At 43.4% G+C, this 20,832-nt stretch overlaps 1 protein-coding gene and 1 long non-coding RNA gene across 2 annotated transcripts in view; one reads left to right on the top strand and one right to left on the bottom strand.

Moving 5' to 3' along the window:
- The window catches only part of LOC311601393, a 52,278-nt gene extending 44,995 nt beyond the window's left edge, over positions 1 to 7,283 (top strand). Inside the window, exon 3 of the long non-coding RNA XR_014780571.1 lies at positions 6,399 to 7,283. This is a non-coding gene — a long non-coding RNA (uncharacterized lncRNA). The remainder of the gene's footprint in view (positions 1 to 6,398) is intronic.
- Positions 1 to 20,832, bottom strand: part of HDAC8 (histone deacetylase 8) — a 219,579-nt gene that overhangs the window by 45,535 nt on the left and 153,212 nt on the right. The window lies entirely within an intron of this gene.

Genomic DNA, 20,832 nt, shown 5'->3' with positions numbered 1-20,832 from the left:
TATAACTATTTTGGCTATACTTTTGGTTATTCACACATGATGTATCTATCTTTTACTATCCCCTCCCTCCCTCCCCTCTTTCTTTGGTTTTTTTTGAGACACGGTTTCTCTGTGTATTCCTGGCTGTCCTGGACTCATTTTGTAGACCAGGCTGGCCTCAAACTCACAGAGACTCACCTGCCTCTGCCTCCCAAGTGCTGGGATTAAAGGTGTGCACCACTGCGCTCAGCTAGCCTTTAGTTTCAACCTATGTATGCCTTTGAGTTTAAAACATCTTTCTTACAAATACTATGTAGTTGGATCACTTAAAAGTCCATTTGTCAGTCTCTGACTTTTTCTTTCAAGATAGGTTCATATGTATTCAAACTCACTATGTATGTAGTTGGTGATGACCTTGAATTTATGTGTGCATCTTTTAAGTGTTTGGGATTACAGGCATGAAACAGCATACCCAGTTTATGAGGGTCAAAGGCATTGAGGCACCCCACCAACTGAGCTACATCCTTAGCCTCATCCATCTCTAACTTGAATTATAATGCTTACTCATTTACACTTAATATTAACTACTGGCAAGACATAGTCTATGTATGTCATAGTCACAATTCATTTTCTAGAAGTTTTAGCATTTTTACCTCTCTATTCCACCATTTTGGCCTCCTTTTTTTTTTTTTTTTTTTTTTTTTTTTTTTGACTCAGGGTCTCTCAGTGTTAGCCTTAGCTGTCCTGCACTCACTTTGTAGACCAGGCTGGCTTTGAACTAACAGAGATCCACCTGCCTCTGCCTCCTGAGTGCTGGGATTAAAGGCATGCGCTACCACCTCTGGCTTCAGCCTACTTTTTAATTACTCATCTTTTAGTATACCATTTCAGGTCTCTTACTAATTTAAATATATGTATTAAACATATGTAAATGTGTATCTGTATGTGTACACATACACATGTGCTTAATTTTTCTAGCAATTGCCTAGGGAGTACAATTAGTACTTTACCTTTTTCCCCCTCTTTGGTTTTTTGAGACAGGGTCTCACTGTGTCGCTCTGGATTATCTTAACTTTTAACAATTCATTTGGATTCATACCAGTTGTTTAACTTCAGTAGCGCGTGCGTACACACACACACACATACACACACACACACACACACACACACACACACACACACACACACACACTTTGCTTCTATCTAGCTCCATGTCCTCACTCCTTCTTTGTGTTGCTATTGACATACAAACCATATCTTTATTTCTTTTTATATATATTGAAGCTGATTTTAATTCTTATTTTGGGTGTCTGTCTTTTAAATTATATGGCAAAAATAGTTACAAAGGAAAATACATTTTCCTTCGAGTCAGGGTTTCACTGTGTAGTCCAGTCTTGAATTCAGTTCATAACCCCACCATTCCTAGCTTACAAAATGACTGCTTAGTATTCTTTCATTTCAGCCCTAAGAAATCACTTTAGTACTGCCCTCCCCTTTAGTGCTTGGGATGGAATTCAGGATCTAACACATGCCACAATGCCACATCCACTCTACTGCTAAGCTACAGCCCTGCCTCCTATTGCTTTTCCCCTTTCTTTCTTTCCTTCTTTCTTTCTTTCTTTCTTTCTTTCTTTCTTTCTTCCTTTCTTCTTTCTCTCTTTCTTTCCTTCCTTCTTTTTTTTCTTTCTCTTTGTTTTGTTTTTCAAGATAGGGTTTCTCTGTGCAGTCCTGGATGTTTGGAACTCACTCTATAGACCAGGCTGGCCTCAAACTCAGAGATCCGCCTGCCTCTGCCTCCTAAGTGCTGGGATTAAAGGCATGCGCCACCACACTGGGCCCTTAGTATTTTCTTATTGAGCAGGTTTAGTAGTTCTTGTAACAGCAAAATCGTGCAGTGTTGATCTGTTAATGCTTTAATTTCTCCTTCATATTTGTTGAGTACTTTGGCCAGATAGTTTTTTTTAATAGCAGTTCTTTCCCCTTTCAGCACTCTAGGTCATCCCATAGCCTCTTGGCACCCATGCATTGTTATCAGAAAGCAGTATCTTCCTGAAAGTTGCTTGCACATGCTGACTTTTCCTCTTCTTTTCCATTCTCTGTTATTGGCCAGGGCTTTATGACTTGCCTCACTGGGGATGTCTCTGAGATGCATGTACTTGGACTTGTTGGGTTTCTTTTAATTTATTTATTTATTTATTTTTGTTGGGCTTCTTAAGCTTGTGTGTGTGTCACACACACACACACACACACATCTTTTACTAACTTTGGAGAGTTCTGGGCCATTATGTCCCCAAATGTTTTTTCTCCCCGCTCTTCTCCCTTTCTCTTGAGATTCTAACCATGTCTGTTTAGAGTGCTTGATATTGTCCTATGGGTACCTAACACTGTTTATTTTTCTTTCTTTTTTTCTTTATGTAACTTTGACTGAATAATATAAATGGACCCATCTCAGGTTGCTGAATCAGTCTGCTCACTCAACATTGCTGTGAGTCATTCTAGTGAATTTTGAATACAATGGTGTACTTTTTGACTGTAGAGTTTCTATTATGTGGTTATTTTAAAATGCAGTCTCTGTCCCTGGTGATAGTCTTATTTAGTAAGACATGTTTCTCATACTTTCTTTTAATTTCCTTGCACATATTTAAATACCTAATTTTTGGGCTTAAGATGGCTCAGAGGTGCACTTGCTATTCTTGGGGAGGATCTGGGTCCAGTTCACAGCACCCACAACTCTGTGCAACTCTAGTTCCATGGAGCCTGATACCCTCTTCCTACCTCCAGAGGCACCTGCATGCATGTGCTACACACACACACACACACACACACACACACACACACACACACACACACTAATAATAGATCATTACATACCCAAGTTAAAGTTCTGATCTACTAAGTTAAATGTTGATGTTTGCTGGTACAGTTTGTATGGCCATACATTCTTGTGTGTTCACTGAAGTCCTTGCTTGGTTGGTTTAGTGGCTTACTAAAGAGAGAGTGTGTGTGCAAGTGTATGTGATGGGCAGCTCGGGTTTCATGTGGGTCCTCTAGTAAGGGGAACAGGGGCTGTCTCTGACATAGACTCTCTTGCCAGCTTTTTGATCACTTCTCCCTGGTAGGACTGCCTTGCCAGGCCACAGGGGAAGAGGACACACACAGCCCTGATGTGACTTGATGAGCTCGGGTAGATGGGAATTGGGGCTCTCCTTTTCTGAGGAATAGGGGAAAGGGGAGAGGGAGGAAGGGTGGGACTGAACATTGAGGATGGAAGGGGATATGACCAGGGTGTAAAGTGAATAAAAAATAAAGAAATTGAGAGAGAGAGGGAAGGAGAGAGGGAGTGAGGCAGAGAGAGAGAGAGAGAGAGAGAGAGAGAGAGAGAGAGAGAGAGAGAGAGAGAAAGACAGAGAGAAGACAGAGAGAGAGACAGAGACAGAGAATATAAAATTCCTAGGATGAGGCTGGTGTGGTGGTGTATGCCTATAATCCCAGCACTCTGGAGGCAGAGGAGGGCAGATTACTGTGAGTTCAAAGTCAAGGCTACACAGAGATACTGTATTTTGAAAAACAAATATATACATATAAAATAAAATTCCTAGGATGAGTATGTCTCTCAGTTTTAAAAATTTGTACATATGTATGCATGAACTCTACTGTACATGTATAGAGGTCAGAGGACTTTTGGGAGTTGGTTCTCTTTTTCTATCATGCGGGTCTTGGGGTTTGAACTCGGGTCATGAGGCTTGGCAACAAGTGTCTTCCCCTGATGAGCCATCTCACAGGCCTCCTCTCATTGGTTTTGACAAATGCTACAAACACATCTTTTTCATGTTGGGTGTGCTTTTGTGTTAGGTCTAATAAAGAAATTATTGTAACTGATGCTTTTGAAGGACCCACTAGAAAGGCCAAGTAATTATTTGAAAATGAGGGTTCGGATGCTAGTTTTCCTATCTGGTAGTTATAAGGCCATTGGTTTTCACCATGCTTGTAGGTTGTTTTTAGGGCTATGACTTCAACTTGGTTTTTTTAGACAGTCTTTCGCTATGTTCTCCAGGCTAGTCTAGAATTCCTGGACATAAGGTATCCCACACTTCAGCCTTCCCAAGTGCTGGGACTATAGAACTTGCAGATGCACATAGCTGCTACCTGTTCTTGTAAGTAAAGTTTTATTGGAACTCAACCATACTCATCCATATACATCCTGTCTACAGCTGCCTTTGTGTTGCAGCATTGGAAATGAGTAGTTGGAACAGAGACCATATGGTTTGAAAACTCAAACTTTTGTGATCTTTTCCTTTACTAAAAGTGTTTGCTGACTCCTGCTTTAAACCAGTGCTGCTTAGTAGGATATATTTTTTGAGACAAGGTCTCATGTAACCCAGGCTGGCCTGCATCTTGATATGTAGCTGAGGATGGCCTCAAGCTTCTGGTCCTCCTGCCTCCACTTTCTGAGCACTAGGATTACAGGCATGTGCCACGATGCCTTATTTATGTGGTGCTGTCAATCAAACCCATGGCTTCAGGCATGTAAGACAAACATTCCACCAAACCAAGCCATATCACCAGCTCTTCCACAGAATTATAATGTGACCTACATATTAATCAAAGCACATTGGGTAGCCACATAAAAGAAATAAAAGCAAGTAAGTGCAATTAATTTTTAAGAACATATCTTTTTTAAGAAGAAGAAGAAGAGAGAGGTCTCACATTCATGGCTGGCCTAGAACTTCCTATAGAGATCAGGATGGACTTGAACTCACACATATTCTCCTGCCTTTGCCTGCCAAGTGCTGGGATTAAAGGCATCTGTTATCACCCCTGACCAAGAATATATCTTATTTAGTATACTCAAAATATTATCAATTTAACATATGACGAATCTAAAATGACAAATGGAGTATTTGATATTTTTACTAAGGCTTTGAAATCTGAAGTGTATCTATCAAATGCTTAATATCTAGTAGTGAGAATATTGGCTAGTATATCTCTAGACCCTTGCTATTTATAATATTGTCTCTAGACCAGTGACATTATATTACCCAGGAGCATAGTATCTCAGATTGCACCCTAAAGTTACTGAATCAGAATTTGCATTAAACGAGCCAATGGGGTGTATATTAAAGCACATATATGTTGAGACATACAGCTATACATTCCATCACTGTACTATCTATTTTGGGGATAAAGGCTGAGCACACTTAAGGTACCATTTGAATATACAATTTAACTCTTTGGTTAATTTGTCATTCTCTTTGTGGATCAGGGCTGAATTATCAGAACATGAACTAAAGTGACAGTGGACCAGATGCTGAACTAGATTCTGTGGGATCTGCTGAGCTAAAGAAGTACAAGGTCCCTGCTTTTGGGGAACTTCCATTTGCTCAAGGGTGCCTGGAGAGCATTACTCTGTGCAAGAATTCCAGCTTCCTTCCCTGCTAAAGCCCTGTACACAGTGGTCCATCTCAGATGTAAATGTGGCAACCAAGCATTAGATTGGTCAAGCAACATTCAACTCAAGAGGTTCATGGGACAGAAACAAAATAGTTGCACTCCATTTGAAACTGGCTCATGGCAACGGTCTGAAGCAAACACTCAAGCTTTTAGAACACGCACTCAATGGCTCTTCTAAAAGGGCACCAGACTTGTGTTTGTATAACAGGAAAGTTATAACATTCATCATGCTCAGATTCAGGAACTGTGCACTCAGGTTAAGGGAAACCTGACGGTCTGACTTCCAGGTTCCAATGACTTAGAATAGGAATTCCTATTTAAAGTAAAGAAAATAAGAAATGAGGAAGTGCCAGTCCTTGTTTCTCTGTGTAGGTGTTGACAAGCTATTAAATCATTAGGCTGTCCCTTGCCAGAAGCAGCAGAATAAATCTTGGAAGTTGACAAATGGTCAGCGTCTCTGTGTGTGCCTGCAACACTCAGAGGCACACACAAAGGGCACACTGTTTCCCTTGGTTTATCTCCTGGCTGTGTAAATATTTCATCTGACATTTGGATTGGATTCTTAGCAAGGTTCCCACCAAGCTGATGGTTTTTTAATCTGCTTTCACCAGCCTACAATAAACTGTCTAACCTGTCTGCACAGTGTGGTGTGCTCTGCCCACTGGCAAACAGAACAAATGGAAGCAGAAGATCCCCGACATACTTTCTCAGATGTCTGAAGATGAATTGCACCCAAGCTCTGCCTGAACCAGAGACACAGGCTAAGAGGCACTTGCCTCACTAAGCTATATGAGCCCTCACGAGCTCTTCTTGATGAGGCTAGTGCCAGCAGAAGGTCACAAAACACAAGCCGGGCCTGCATCCTATTAAGACAGATCTTTGGCTCAGCATAATTATATGAGTGCCAAAGATGAGTATGGTTACAATCTCATTCATTCTGGGTTGTATTCATGTTGGCTTCTCTTCAGTTTCAGATGACTTTCTTCAGTTGCCCAAAATATATGAACCGCTGTGAATCTCTAAACCACAAACGACTGGCTCAAAAATCTCCTATACAACAACAAAAAGAAGGAACATGGATGACATCCCCCCAAAAAAAGCCATGGTAAGTGAAAGTGACAAGCAATAAAAGTTCACTGTGAAGCTCCATTTATAGGAAATGTCTGTAATAGACAAGTTTGGAGAGGCAGAAAGTAGACTAGTTGCATGAGAGGAGCTTAAGTGCTAGAAGGTCATGATTTCTTTTAGGTATAATGTACTGAAATTAGGTAGTGGTAATAGTTGCAAAACTTTGTGTATAAAATCTCTCTCTGTGTGTCTGTGTGTCTGTGTGTCTCATAGGGCCTAGGTAATAGGGTCTACATAGCCGAGGCTGGCCTTGAACTTTCTATGTAACCCAAGCTAGTTTCATGACTCTCTTACTGCAGCCTCTTGAATGGTGGAACTAAAGGTGTGTGCATCACTATGCCCTGCTGACTTCACATTTTCAATGACTTGCTTGTATGGTACACGAATTGTATCTTAATAATACTGATTGAAGTGGGCTGAAGAGATGGCTCAGAGGTTAAGAGCACCGTCTGCTCTTCTGAAGGTCCCGAGTTCAATTCCCAGCAACCACATGGTGGCTTACAACCACCTGTGATGAGACGTGGTGTTTTCTTGTGGTGGGCAGGCACATATGTGGGCAGCATACTGTACAAGTAATAAATAATAGTGATTTAAAAACTAAAGGATAGGTCAGTGATAGAGTGCTTGCTTAGCAAGCACAAGGCTCTAACCCCAGCACTGCATTCCTTCCAAGCATAGCCAAACAATTAAAGGGTCATTAAATGATTTTTAAAAAACTCTGTCCCTAAACCTATTCCTATGGAGCAATGTTCTCAGCTTTGCTATTCTGGATGTTACTTATAGGAGAAAGAAAGGAAAGCCAGGCATGCAAGCTAGTACTAGGAATGTCATAGGACCAGAAGAGTCCTTTGCCCTCCATCTGTTTATCCATTTGTGGGCAGCTACTGGCGAAACAGCGTGAGCAAAACTCCCCTCTTCCTACTAGAAGCTGGTGATAGCAATGCTCTTAACATTGACTTGGAGACATTCTTGACACATGAATTGCCTGCTGGATCCTCTTAGGTTGAAAGGTAGGAATTACAGTGTTTGTATTACTCATATTCCATTCTTTTTTTTTAAGCCGGAAATTCATAGCTTATAGAGTTTTCTAAATGTTTGAATATTCAAAGTGAAAAAGTCTACTGGGTAATTTATACTACCAATAAATATTTAAAGAACAAGGAAAGATGCAAATTTCCTGCTTCCCCAAGATGTTGGAAGCAAGAATTTTTGACAAAAATAAGCAAAGCAGACAGATAAGGGACTATGCTTTGGGGTTTCCTCCTTAAAACGGCATCCCTTCTGTGATTCCGTAGGCTTTATTAGGAGGTGGCATTTTTGTCTCAGTACGGATGAAAAGACATGTCTGCTGGTAATATTTCTAGCATTACTGTGGGGAAAGCGGTACACAGGAGATTCACTGTTCATTTCTTCAGACAGTGTGTTGGACGGAGAAATAACATTTGATCTTTGGAGCTAGGCAGGCCTGGCCTTAAATCCCAGCTCACATGTTTGATTCAGGCTAGCATCTCTTCCAGTATTGGAGCTGCTCTTCCCATCTTTAGCCACCCTTCCTCTCCAATTCATCCTTTATGTAGCAGCCGAGTAAACTCTCAAAAATACAAAGACGAGCTTGCCACGCGGCTACAGTAAACCTCTTAGTGACAGCACATCTTTGCCAGCAGGGTCTAAGCTCCTTAGCATGACTCATGCGGGGCTGGCTTCACAGCCAGCTTCCACACAGTCTCTAGCTGTCCCTCCGCACCCTCCACCTACCTGTCTTCACATGATCGATTGTTTTCAGTTGCACAGAAACACAGCCACATGTACTTCCCTGCTTGGGTTATTATGCTCGCCTAGAATCACTTTCCACCCTTCTGGGCCCAGTCCATGTGAGTCATTCTTGCACTGGGACTGGGATCAGCAGAGCTGACACAAGCACAAGCTCAAGGGCCAGATGCCAGGGGGAGTCAGGGCCCTGAGGTAGCCTGCCTCCCCTGGCTTCAGAAGCCAGATTAATTACTGTTGAGATATTGACAGTCATTATTAAAACGCCATTATTTTTTTAGTGTAAGATTCTTTAAAATTACTTCATTTAAAATAGCTGGAAGTAAATACTTCCAACAGAAGAGAAAGATATTTAGTAAGGGAATATGATCCTGCTATATCCTAGATACCCAATTCTTTTTAGCAGCTCTCTCCCCAGCCGCTTGGAGAGATAGCCTGTATATGTAAGCAGAAAGATAACATTTTAATACAATATTGTAACATAATCTATACAGCAGCTTGTATTCGCCTTTTTCATTTCACCATATTATCTTGGAGATTCTTTTACAATGTATTAGATTTAATCAATCCTCTACTGGTGAACAAGCATGTAGGCTGTTTTTAAACTTCTACAATGCTGCTTTAATAAAACTTTCACTATTCTTGCAGTGTTCCTGATCACTAGAAGGAAAATTCATTATTTTTTTGTTTAAAAAAATCTGTTTATTTTCTTTTTATTAAAATTATACTTATTATTCTTGTTTTCTAATTATAAAAGCAATGCATTCCATTTGTAGAGAAATGAGAAAATATCTTAAAATCACAAGGAAAAAGGATCATTCACATATCAAACAATGGTTAGCAGTTTTGTGAATGTGTTCATAGTATTTTCCCTATTTATAATACCTTTATTTTACCCAAAGGCCTATTTTCACATTTCTGAGAGGACTGTGCAATAAAACATAATAATTAAGAATAATAGGCCAGGCTGTGGTGGCGCACACCTTTAACCTCAGCACTTGGGAAGCAGAGGCAGGTGGGTCTCTGTGAGTTTGAGGCCAGCCTGGTCTACAAAGTGAGTTCTGTGTTAGCCAAGACTACAGAGTGAGATACTGTCTCAAAAAAAAAAAAAAAAAACCAAAACCTTAACAAATTTACACTACTAACCTATATAAAATGTTTAATCCCATTTATTCACAGACTGACTGTATCAGGCATTTATTTCTCCTTATTTTACAGGTAGAGAAAACAGGTAAATCAAAATTTCAGAGTTCTAACACCCTAGGGATTGGAACTGGATAGATCAAATCCTGCTTTTATACACTGTACTCCGTTGCTTCTGCCAACATTTTTACTCTAGCAAAACAGAAAAGGTGCAAACTCTCTGCAATTCCTTAGTGAATCTTTGGTCTTCAGAAATACACACGCACAAAAAGAAGCACATAATGGATGCTCACTGTGATGGGTGAACAAACAAACACCCAACAAAAACAACAACAACAACAAAAATCCAGGACCAGTCCAAAGGTCCACAAAGATGGGAAGAGAAAATCAAAACACAGAACAATAGTTTTATAATGATATACGACCAAGCAGTTGAACAAACAGAATTTGATCTATATGGATAGATCTCTAAAACAACATGAGAGGCAGGAGAGATGGCTCAGCAGTTAAGAACACTGGCTGCTCTTCCAGTCTGAATCCTGGCTCTGCCACTTATTCATTCTGTCACCTTGGGCAAGCCATCTGTGAAATGGGAGTAATAATAAGAGTTGCTGTGAGGATCCAGAGGAGTAAATTTATTTAAACTGTCCTGGAGAGTGCCAGGCGTCTAGCAGTCCCTCCGTGACTGCGTGTGAGGCGCCATGCTTCTGGACCCTCCTGCTTTCAGGCTCTGTTGTATGAGTGGTGTGGGGCTGGGGCTGGGGGAAGTATCAGACGATTTTGGTCTTTCATTATAGGCTAGCTGTGGAGAAAGAGAAGTATGTGGATTACACTGCAGTATAACAAGGTCTCTTTCTGTGTCAGTAACTGTAACATCTCCTAGAAAAGACTGATCAACTACTGAGTTGCTAGGTGTCCAGGAAGGATTTTACAGAGGATATGGGAGGTGGAGCCTGAAGAAAAGGAAGAGTAGAATTTCATTTAGCAACAAAGTGGAAGGAAGGGCTGTCTTGGTCAAAGACACGGTTGGAACTGTGGTTCAGGGCAGACATAGGGCTAGTAGAGTAGAAAAACCAGATAGGGTCCAAATATAAAGGATCCTGTGTGCTTTGCAAATATTTTTGAACCTGTGAGCTTTGGGAATATGTGTATATATGCATGTATAAATACTGGTATTTGAGGCAGGAGGAACAGGTTTCAAGTTGCATTGCTCCCCTTACCCCCCTGGCAATGGTCAAAGAGGCACCTTGTTGATGGTAGTATTCTTATATCGGTCAGAGGGGGGTAGAAAGAGCAGATAGCAGTCCTTTGTTCAACCTCGCTTGATGCCTGGTATGGTGGCCAAAGCTGTTTTATACATACAAATCAAATCAAACCAAATCCAGGCAGCTCAGCATGGGAGGAGGAAGACAGAGACCTGGGGATCCCTATGCCACCCACAGACCTGCCCTTCAGTGCATGGTAGAGGCCATCCATCGATATCTGCTTGCTGCCATGCCACACAGCAGAACAGATAGAGGATGCCACCCAGGGGCCCACCAGCCACATGGCCAGCCTGCAGCAGGAGCCACAACAGTGTCCCAGTATGTGGTAGTCAAATGGGCGAAAAACAGAAGTGGGGCAGCTTGAGCAGTATGAAGAGAGACGGAACTGGAGACTCAAGGGCAGAGAGGAGTAGCCTGTTATGAGTGGCCAGCCTCACTACCCGGGGCCATGGTGAGGTCCTAGCCCAAGCTGCCACTGAGGGCCATGTCTGAGACCGTGGCTATGCAGTGGCAGGGGTCAGTTTTCTGAAGATGGCCTTGGTCAGGACAGCCACTGGGGATCACATGGATGTCCAGGGGCTGTGCAGAACTGTCCCTGCCCCTCACTGGATGAAGTGTCCAGGAATGTTGGCCCTATCTCTCACCCCTGGCAGCATTCAGGAGAGTGGGCCCTGCGCCTTGCCCTGGCAGTACAATGGAGCTGGCCCTGGTGGCGGGGGTGTGGGTGAGCTGCTGAGGGCGTAAGTGTAGAAGAGCTGACCCCACAACTCATCTGCTGTGTAGTGACTAAGGCACAGAGGTGATGTTCCCCCCCATCTCTTGCCCCCTCTGGCAATTGGAAAAGCTGCCCACAGGATCAGGAGCACAGGAGAGAGATAGCCCTGTCCCTCACTAGCTGGAGTATTTGGGAGTGGGCCCGGCACCTCTCCTGAGCAGCACAATACAGCTGGCCCTGGTGGTGGAGGGAGGGTGGGGGGGGTGGGGCTCAAGTGAGTCAGCCCTGAAGGCATGAGCTAGGGAGACCTGGTCCTGCCACTCCTTTGTTGTGAGGTAGCCTGGGGGAGGGGGTGCCCTCCCATCTCCTTGCCTCTCATTACCTGAGGCAGCTGAGAGAGCTGACTCTGGGATCATGCGAGCAGGTGATCTGGCCCTGCTCCTCGCCTAGGCAGCACAGTAGGGCTGGCTCTAGTCCAGGGGGTGTAGGTGAGAGAGCCCTGAGGGCACGGGAGCAGGAAAGCTGACCCTGCCTACTGCCAGTGGCAGCATTGGGTGGCCTAACCGAAGTAGTGCTGGAGAGCTAGTCTTGGTAGTGCGGATAAGGGAGAGCTGGCTTGTTGGCCAGCTCAGCTACCACCCAAGCCCAGATCCAGGTCTCTGAACTGGCCCATCCCAGGATCCAAAGCTGCAGGATCTCCATGATACAGGACAGCGACAGGATAACCAGGATGAGGTCCAGTAAGGATCGATGTCGGTACAGAAGCCGGAGACCTTGAACCTGACCAATGACTCACTGCAATGAACATTTGCAAGTGAAGATGTGTGGACAGAGGGATGTACTGTGGGACACACTGTGACATACTGCAGTTTTCACAATGGGACATTCTCTCTCTCTCTCTCTCTCTCTCTCTCTCTCTCTGTGTGTGTTTTATTTTGGGGTGAGGTTGCAAGGGCAAAGGGTGGATATGAGGGGATGGGAAGATGAGCAGGACTGGGGTGCATAATGTGAAACTCACAAAGAATCAATAAAAAGTTTAAAAAGTTGCACTGCTCAAAAATAAATGATAAAAAGACTAAATGACATGAGAGACTGAAAGGAGGCCACCAAGTGGCTCTAACCCTTACTTCATCCCCACACTCACAGTCTCCCTCCATTATTCATTTGTTCATCCAATTGCCCAAGAAAGAACCCTGGAATCCTTGGCAACACTTCCTATTCCTTCATTCTGGTATTTACTACTATTACCAACCTTTGTTGTTTCTATTTCCAAAATATATCAGCAATCTAGATGATCACAAAAGCCTCTTCCCTGCTCTTTCTAGTTTCAGGAGTCCTGCCATCTGATCCGCTCTATAAAAACCCAAAGTAAACACACATACATGCACACAAATACTGCTGTGGACTTGATTTGTATCCCCACGTACTTGGCTGCTAAATTCACATGTTGAGGCCTAATTCCTGTGTGTCTATATTTAGAGCAAGGAAGTAAGGAGAGCTAATGAGGTTAATAAGAGGTGTGTCATCTGAGAATGCCACACCTTTAATCCCAGCACTTGGGAGGCAGAGGCAGGCGGATCACTGTGAGTTTGAGGCCAGCCTGGTCTACAAGCAAGTCCAAGGACAGCCAAGGATAACTTGGCTTTGAGAAACTCTGTCTCAAAAAAACAAACAAAAAAAGAAGCTGAGGCAGGTGGATTTGTGAGTTCAATGCCAGCCTGGTCTATATATAATAAGAACCTGTCTTGAAAAAAAAAAAGGAACAAATGAGTGCCCTTATAAGAAAAGAGACCAAAAGGACTCTTAAACTTTGTCATAAGCACTGAAGAAAGGTCAAAGGAACGTGCCCTGGGAAGGCAGCTGTCTGCAAGATAGAGAACAAGCTGACCATGCTGGCACCTTGATCTTGGATTCCCAGCCCCAAGAACTGTGAAAAAACAAGAGCCATTGTTTATGGCATTGTATCTTATGGCATTTTGTATGGCAGGTGGAGACGCTAATACACTTAGTTTTAGCTCCATTATTGATAGTTGTTTATGCACTGTGTTATGCCATTTTCCCTAATTGGTTGTCTGCTGCAGCTTCTGCCTTTCTACTAGGCCGTATGCTCCTTCAGGTCATGGATCATGCCTTTTAACTAACAAGAAGCACCTACGTCCAAGTTGGGGCCACAGTGGTAGTCAGTGAATGCTTCCAGAAAGACTAGATGCAACCTCACAGGAAATATATTGAATGTTCATAGCGAGGAAAATGTACTAAGCCTAGAGGTGGTGCTAGCTGTCACAGATGTCCTAAATGTCTCCAAACAAATTAGCATATTTCTTCCTTCCTTCCAATCCATTTGCCTCTTTAGCTGTGTTGTTTCTTCCTCCCCTAGAGAGTTTTAGCTAGGGTAAAATGGAATCCAGTAATTTCAGAGTCTTTGTAAGGAAGCAGAGAACCATTTGATTCAGGAGGACTTGGCCACCAAATCTAGATGTTTTACTTCCTAACCCTAGTTGCCAGCACTGACCTGGCAGGAGGTGCTTTCTACCCACTGTACACTCCATCCCAGCCACCCTGCAAAGGGGCTCTTGACGAGCACTGATTTTAGGATGAAACAAGTATGCCAGGCGTGGTGGTGCAAGCTTGTAATTCTAGTACTCGGGAAGACAGAAGCAGGTGGATCGCTGTGAGTTTGAGACCACCCTGGTCTACAGAGTGAGTCCAGGACAGTCAAGCCTACACAGAGAAACCCTGTCTCAAAAAAAAAAAAAAAAGAAAAAACAAAACAAACAAACAAACAAACAAAACAAAAACCCCAAAAGCCCAAAAATAAAAAAAGGAGCAAGTGAGCTTCTGGGAATCTGGAAAAATGACCCAAGGTCATACTGCTAGTTAAAGAACTCCAGATGATTTAGCTTTACAAAACCCCAGGTCTTTGTGCCATGCCACAGGCTCCCAAAGAGAATAAAGTTTATTACCTAGAACAGCAGTTCTCAACCTGTGGGTCATGACCCCCTTGGCAAACCCCTGTCTCTAAAATTATATTACAATTCATAACAGCAGCAAAAATTACAGTTATGAAGTAGGAATAAAAATAATTTTATGGCTGGGGGGAGTGTCACCACAACACAAGGAACTGTATTAAAGAGTCTCAGCATTAGGAAGGTTGACAGGCACTGCTCCAGAAAGATTAACTTGCTATATGAGACTTAAAATGAGGACTCCATGCACCAGGCACAAAAGTTCTTGCCTTTCTGTTGGAAAACAGGAAGCTAATGCCTTAATGCTTAAGTAATGCAAGGCCAGTTGGAACCAACTTTTTAGAAGGGACCTTGACCCAATAGATAGCACACTATTTCACTGGGCTAAGGAAGCCGTAGAGGGCAGAGCTAGAGTATCATTATTTACTGCTGCATTTTTAGCACCCTACACTGTGCCCAGGTCCATGAGGGACTTTGTGGGATGAATTTACTCAGAGCAGCTCAGGGGCTGAACAAAATTATATTGTGTGGCCTGGCACCGTGGCTACTAGAAAGGTGCAGCTATTGAGATTAGGCCTGAAAGAGCCAGGTTTGAAAGTGCTAAGGTTTGAAACTGTAGAAGTACATTTTTGATACACTTCAGAGTCCACAATGAAATAAGATTCCCTGATAGGAATTTTCCCAAAGCGTCAATTCAGAGAGCCAATAAAAGGATTACAAGTGGACCTGCATATAATTTGCAAATGGTTTACGTTGAACTACATTCTCTGTCATCTATTCCCTGGTGATTTTTCAAGGCAAAAAATTTATTACTTCTCCAAAGGTTATTGCATAATTTATAAAAATAATAAAAATTTATCTTCTTCTTCTTAAAAAGAGGCTAAGCATTACTGCATCTCTCTGTCAAGGCTGTTCAGTGCAGACAACTCATATCTTTATTACTGCCATATAAAATGTTTGATCAATCACATTTAGGTTCTACTATAAAACTTAAAATGTGAGTTCTACTTATCTATATTAGCTAAAATGACTGACATTCTTAGGACACCGAGCTTTATGTCACCTGCACTAGGACTGGCCCATTCAAATGGCATTTTGTTTTTAGAATTCAACCATCTCCAGGCCCTGCAAATAGAAGTGTCAGTGAGGACTGAAAGCAAAGGCAGTCCCCCCCCAACCCCCCACTCACGGGAACACTTAGGGAAGGCTGGGGTGACAGAGAGCAGAACCGTGAACACCCGTTCCTAACTCCCAGGCGGAAGTTTGGCTTTGTAAGCTGATCCTTGACAGAGCAGTAATTTATAAATGGAAAGAGATATGGGTCTCATCATTCAGCAAGCATTTATTGAGGGCCTGCTATGTGCAAGACACCAGATAAGCATCCTAGCTTAATAAGGAGAACTTTCAAATCCACCAGGCCTTTTCTTGTCATTGCCTTAAAATATAAGCTCTTGTATTTTAAAATGACAATGTAATCATGACAGGCAAATCCAAACTTGACATTAGTGCAACTTATATTTGCCTTATCCCAGGGATGATAAACAGAACTGCATACTTTATCAGTGTATTTGTACACACTGTTCCAGTGGCTCGGAATCCCTTCCCTTTCTCCTGTCTGTCTCTTGAAATCCTACCTACCCTCTTCAGATAACATCTCCTTGGTGACACCCCCTGAGCAAATTAATCATTCTCTAAACACTCACATAGCTCTTTGTGAGGATTCTCTACTCACATACTATCTGTAATTTCTTACCCCTTAGTCTGAGCTCTGTACGTAAGGGCAAATCTCTAACTCGTCTTGGTATCTCTAGCACAATGCCTGTGCAGGGCAGTGGTCTGTAAATGATTGCTGAAGCTGTCTGGTCAACATGAAAAAGACTTCTATTAATATGTTACAGAGCATACCAGAGTAACCAAACAAGGCCTTGCACATAGTATATGCTCAGTAAGGGCAAACCTCTGACTCGTCTTGGTATCTCTACCACAATGCCTGTGTGGGGGAGTAGTCTGTAAATGATTGCTAAAGATGTCTAGTCAGCATGAAAAAGACATCTATTAATACGTTACAGAGCATACCAGAACAAGCGAACAAGGCCTTGCACATAGTATATGCTCAGTAAAGCTGCTGACATTGAATGTAGTAAATACGGCATGCCTCTTAGGTCAAGGCTAGACACAAGAACTCTGGCTGGTCCTTCTATGGTGCCAGGACATCAGGCACCAGCCCTACATGAATGCCTTTGTAATGTTCCAGGCACAGACCATTACATGTGCCCAAAAGTATCAACTCCCCATTTCTGTGACACTTCTGTCTTACCATTGACAGCTACTTCTTTGTGCTAAGAAGTTTGTTAAAGAGGTGCCTTGTTTATTACTTTCAGATGAGAAAACTATACCAGAAGCCATCTTAACTTTGACAACTTTCGGAGGACTAGTGAGCATTCTCATACCTCCCTTACAGCCACAATCTACATTCCAGTAAGACTCAGAACACAGCAAAAAGCCCTAAAAAGAAGCAAGATCGAACGCAATTTCAACTGTACCTTGTCATCAGAGTGGATACTTCCTAACAGCCTAGGGTTATGAATTTGTTGCTCATGAAGGCACTATGTGGTACACATCTAAATAAGGCAAAATTTAGTAAATATTAGTTAGCAGCAAAAGACTAAATAAAATTTGAAACATGGCCTTTAATCATAGCCATTTGCAAAAGCCTACTGTTTTTTGAATGTGGGGAAGTAAATCCTTTTTTCTTAGGGCTTTGTATACAATATAAGTTGATGGATACAAGAACTCATTTTGTAGTTCGAAGGTTCTGCCTTTATAAGAAATATGCCTGTCTTATAGCAGCCCCTTTAAGATACAGTCACCAAAGATCGTTTTTCCCCAACATCAACACAAAAATGCCTAATGAACCTTATTTTTGCCAGAAACCCATTAGATGGGTGCCAGGCTTCCCAAAGCATTCTCGTTAGGAGTGCCTGAGATGAGGGGCTGGGGACACAGCTCAGTAGTATTGCACTTACCCAGCAAGTACCAAGCCCCAGGCTTGATCCCTGACACACACACACACACACACACACACACACACACACACACACACACACAAGTAATTAGGATGATCTTTGCCTTTTTGTTAAAAAAAAAAACAAAACCAGGCTATTTCACAACTCATGAACAACCGAGGGAGTTCTTGTTTAGTGTTGGTGGTTTAATGAATTAGGTAGAAGGACACATCTGCATTCTGAAACAAAGACTAGGCCTTGCTTCCAAAACAACATGCTATTTGAACAGTTAAACCCTCTAGAGTCCAGAGATAAGAACAGTTTCTCAGCATAATCCCCCCCCCACCCCCCGCCCCTGCCTCAGTCAGCTTGCAGAGGCATGGGCGAGAGGAGGACAATGCCAACACAAATGGAACTGCGTGTGAAGGAAGCAAAAGGAGGGCCAGAACAGTGGGTGAAAAGTTAACTGACTCCACTTAGGCCACCATATTAAAACCAGATGTGGCTAAACTGCTGGATGAGAAAAACCGGTGTTACTGATAGCGTGAACAAACCCTTTGTGCTTTCCTCCCAATACAGTATCATTACAGGGCGCTGGAGGTGTCATTTTCTTTCATTCCACATGTAGCGCATTCTCAACAAGTTAAACCGTTTCTAATCTCGTGTAATTAGATAGGTCTCGCTACATCCCTCAGTTGAAGGATTTTTATGAGCTCGCTTGTTCTCTCTCCCTTTTGTGACAGCTTCTTTGGATCTGGAAACTAACATTTACTAACATTTCTTCCCTTCTGGCACCTGTCAGCTGGATGGGCTCTGGGAAAAGGAGGATGGGAAGGGAAGCAATGCAACGCTCCTCCCGCCCTGCCACACTCGGTAGTATAGCCCTCTCTGTCTCTACCAGGGCTTTCTCTGCTCTGGAAAGTGCTAGTAAGTAGACATTTAAAATAAACAACAGGCAGAAGGATAAATAAAATGAAGTTCTCAGTTTTTCAAATTTATCACAACCTTCAAGTTCCCTTATTTACTAACTATCCAGCCTGGATGAGATGCTAGCCAGAGATGGAAGCTCTTTCATAGAGCCCCAGGGTGACCCACCCTACAAAGCGCTGAAGCTCAGCTCTTTGATCTCAGCGGCCAGTCACTCTGGGCAGAGCCCATCACTAGCTCCATCGACCCCAGCACGACTGCCTTCTCTTTCTTTTGGAGCGGAGTTTGAGGAGTCATCGGACATCTGACATCAGAATCAAAGGCTGTATAAACACCAGGGCTTTTACTTCAATGCAGAAATAATAATCGCCCCTTGGAATTGAAAGTTTTGCCTTCAAAAGGCTTTACGGCTTTCCCCCAACAAGAGCTTTTCTGGGGTCATTTCTTGACCAATCTGTGACGTCTTTATGAGGTCGCTGACTGGCAAATGCTCTCCATGTGTCGACGGGGAAATCCAGAATTAAGGCCGATTTATGCTTCTATGCTGTGGGACTTCTGCATGATTGATTATATGCAGGGCCTGACCTCTTACCACAAAATTCTGTGGTTTTTGTCCTATAATGAGAAAAGACAACTGAAGGAGTGCAGTATATAACAGAAACGGATGAGTGACAGGGCCACCTGACGTTCCCTAGTACTTTACAGTTTATAAATCGCTTTCAGAGCTGCCCTCTCATGGATAGGCAGCGTTCACTCCTATTTCACCCAAGCAACTGGACGGCAGAAATAAGAGCCTGAGTTGGCACCGACAGAGTCCTGAATTTCTCACGCCAGGGCGGGGCCACTGGGGTGAGCACAGTGCCTTCCAGGAATAGTACTGGCCGCCCGAGAGAGAGACTCCTTGTAGATGGTCTGGATCAGAGATTAAGTTGGGTTCTCTTTGCATTCCATTTAGCAGTTTGCTCATGCTTTCACTACAGATCAGGCTCAAGAATTCCTCTGCCAGCTGAGAATCTGAATGTTGTTCTGGCTGGGAGACAGTATCTTATTTATTCCCATAAATCCCTTCCCCCTCCCGTGCCTGATTACTTTCACCGTAAAATGGAAGGGTTGGGGGGGGGTACGGGGAGGATGATGTGAACATTTGGCTGCTGGACTGAAGCCACCCTTGGCAGTTTTTGTTTATCTCTAAGACTCTCCCCAGCATTGACTATAGGCCAGTGACTCACCCAGAGTAACACACAGTCCCCGTCGCCTTCATAAATTAGTTCCTCAAAAGTGCTGCCGAGGAAACAAAGCAAATATAGTTCAAGGGTGAAGAGCAAGAGCTGCTTTAAACAGCACTAGCCAATCTCCAAAGGAGAGGGCGAAGATGGGACTGTACGTGATGAAAGTGGTCTGTACGTTTTAGATTTCCTCTCCAGTTCCAAATTGGAAGCTTGAGCCTCTTATGTCCAAGGGAACCTCTGGCATGAGGGCGGCAGTTCACCTCAGCTCACTGTCTGACAACCCAAGGGCTCTGAGCAGTTATGCAGCTTAGCATCCCGGGCAGAGGGAAGGCTGGCCCAAATTCCCGGGCAGCGGGAAGGCTGGCCCAAATTCCCGGGCAGCGGGAAGGCTGGCCCAAATTCCCGGGAAGAGGGAAGGCTAGCCCAAATTCCCGGGCAGAGGGAAGGCTAGCCCAAATTCCCGGGCAGAGGGAAGGCTGGCCCAAATTGGGAAGGAAGAAAAGTGAGACACAGCTGGCACACATGATGTCTAGTGCTACTCATGTAGCCAGCTGTCCCTTTAATGTCACCATTAGTCCTTCTCTCAATGACCAAGCTCCTTTTGCACAGGTCTTTTCTGGTCATGGCTGTGATCGCCATGAAGCACAGGAAAAAGGTAAAGATAACAGAAGTGAGATAGGCACACGCATCTGGGAGGGTGTTTGCAGGTGTTCCTTTCTAGAAATGTGCGCACAAGGGAACAACACACGGGAGGGCTCTGTACAGTCCCCCAGAAGCCACTTTTGTCACAGGCAGCATGGAGGGTGAAGGACAGGCGGCACTGGCTTGCAGGACAGTCTCACTCACACTTCTATTTATAGTCTCAAAACGAAATATGTAAATGGAAGTTCCTGATTAAAGAACGGCTGTTCGTGGATGCACGTGGGTTGGTTTTTCTACACTTCTGGAGAGCTGACTCAGCAATTTTTGGAGAGCTCCAATCAATAGAGCGGAGGTTTCTTTACTCGCCAACCTGGAGACTAGGAAGGTAAATGTGCAAGCTGCTGTCCCCTCAGGTGGACTTAGAATTTTTGTCTGCTTAGGCTGGAAGTGGATACAAAGTGTACTCTAGTGAAACCCTGAAGAGGACTCTGGAAGAATTGGGCATTGTCTTGGGTCACATGAGCTGGTGGGAAATTCCATTAAAAAGAACAAGCAAGCAAGCCAACAAAGTAGGTCTCTGGTGCTTTACCTGAATGGTTTCTGTCCACCCTCCCG

The sequence above is a fragment of the Acomys minous genome (assembly GCF_964271855.1).
Source record: "Acomys minous genome assembly, chromosome: 7".
Classification (NCBI taxonomy): Eukaryota; Metazoa; Chordata; class Mammalia; order Rodentia; family Muridae; genus Acomys; species Acomys minous.
Note: the sequence above shows the minus strand (reverse complement) of the source record. Positions and strands in the feature narration are given on the sequence as shown.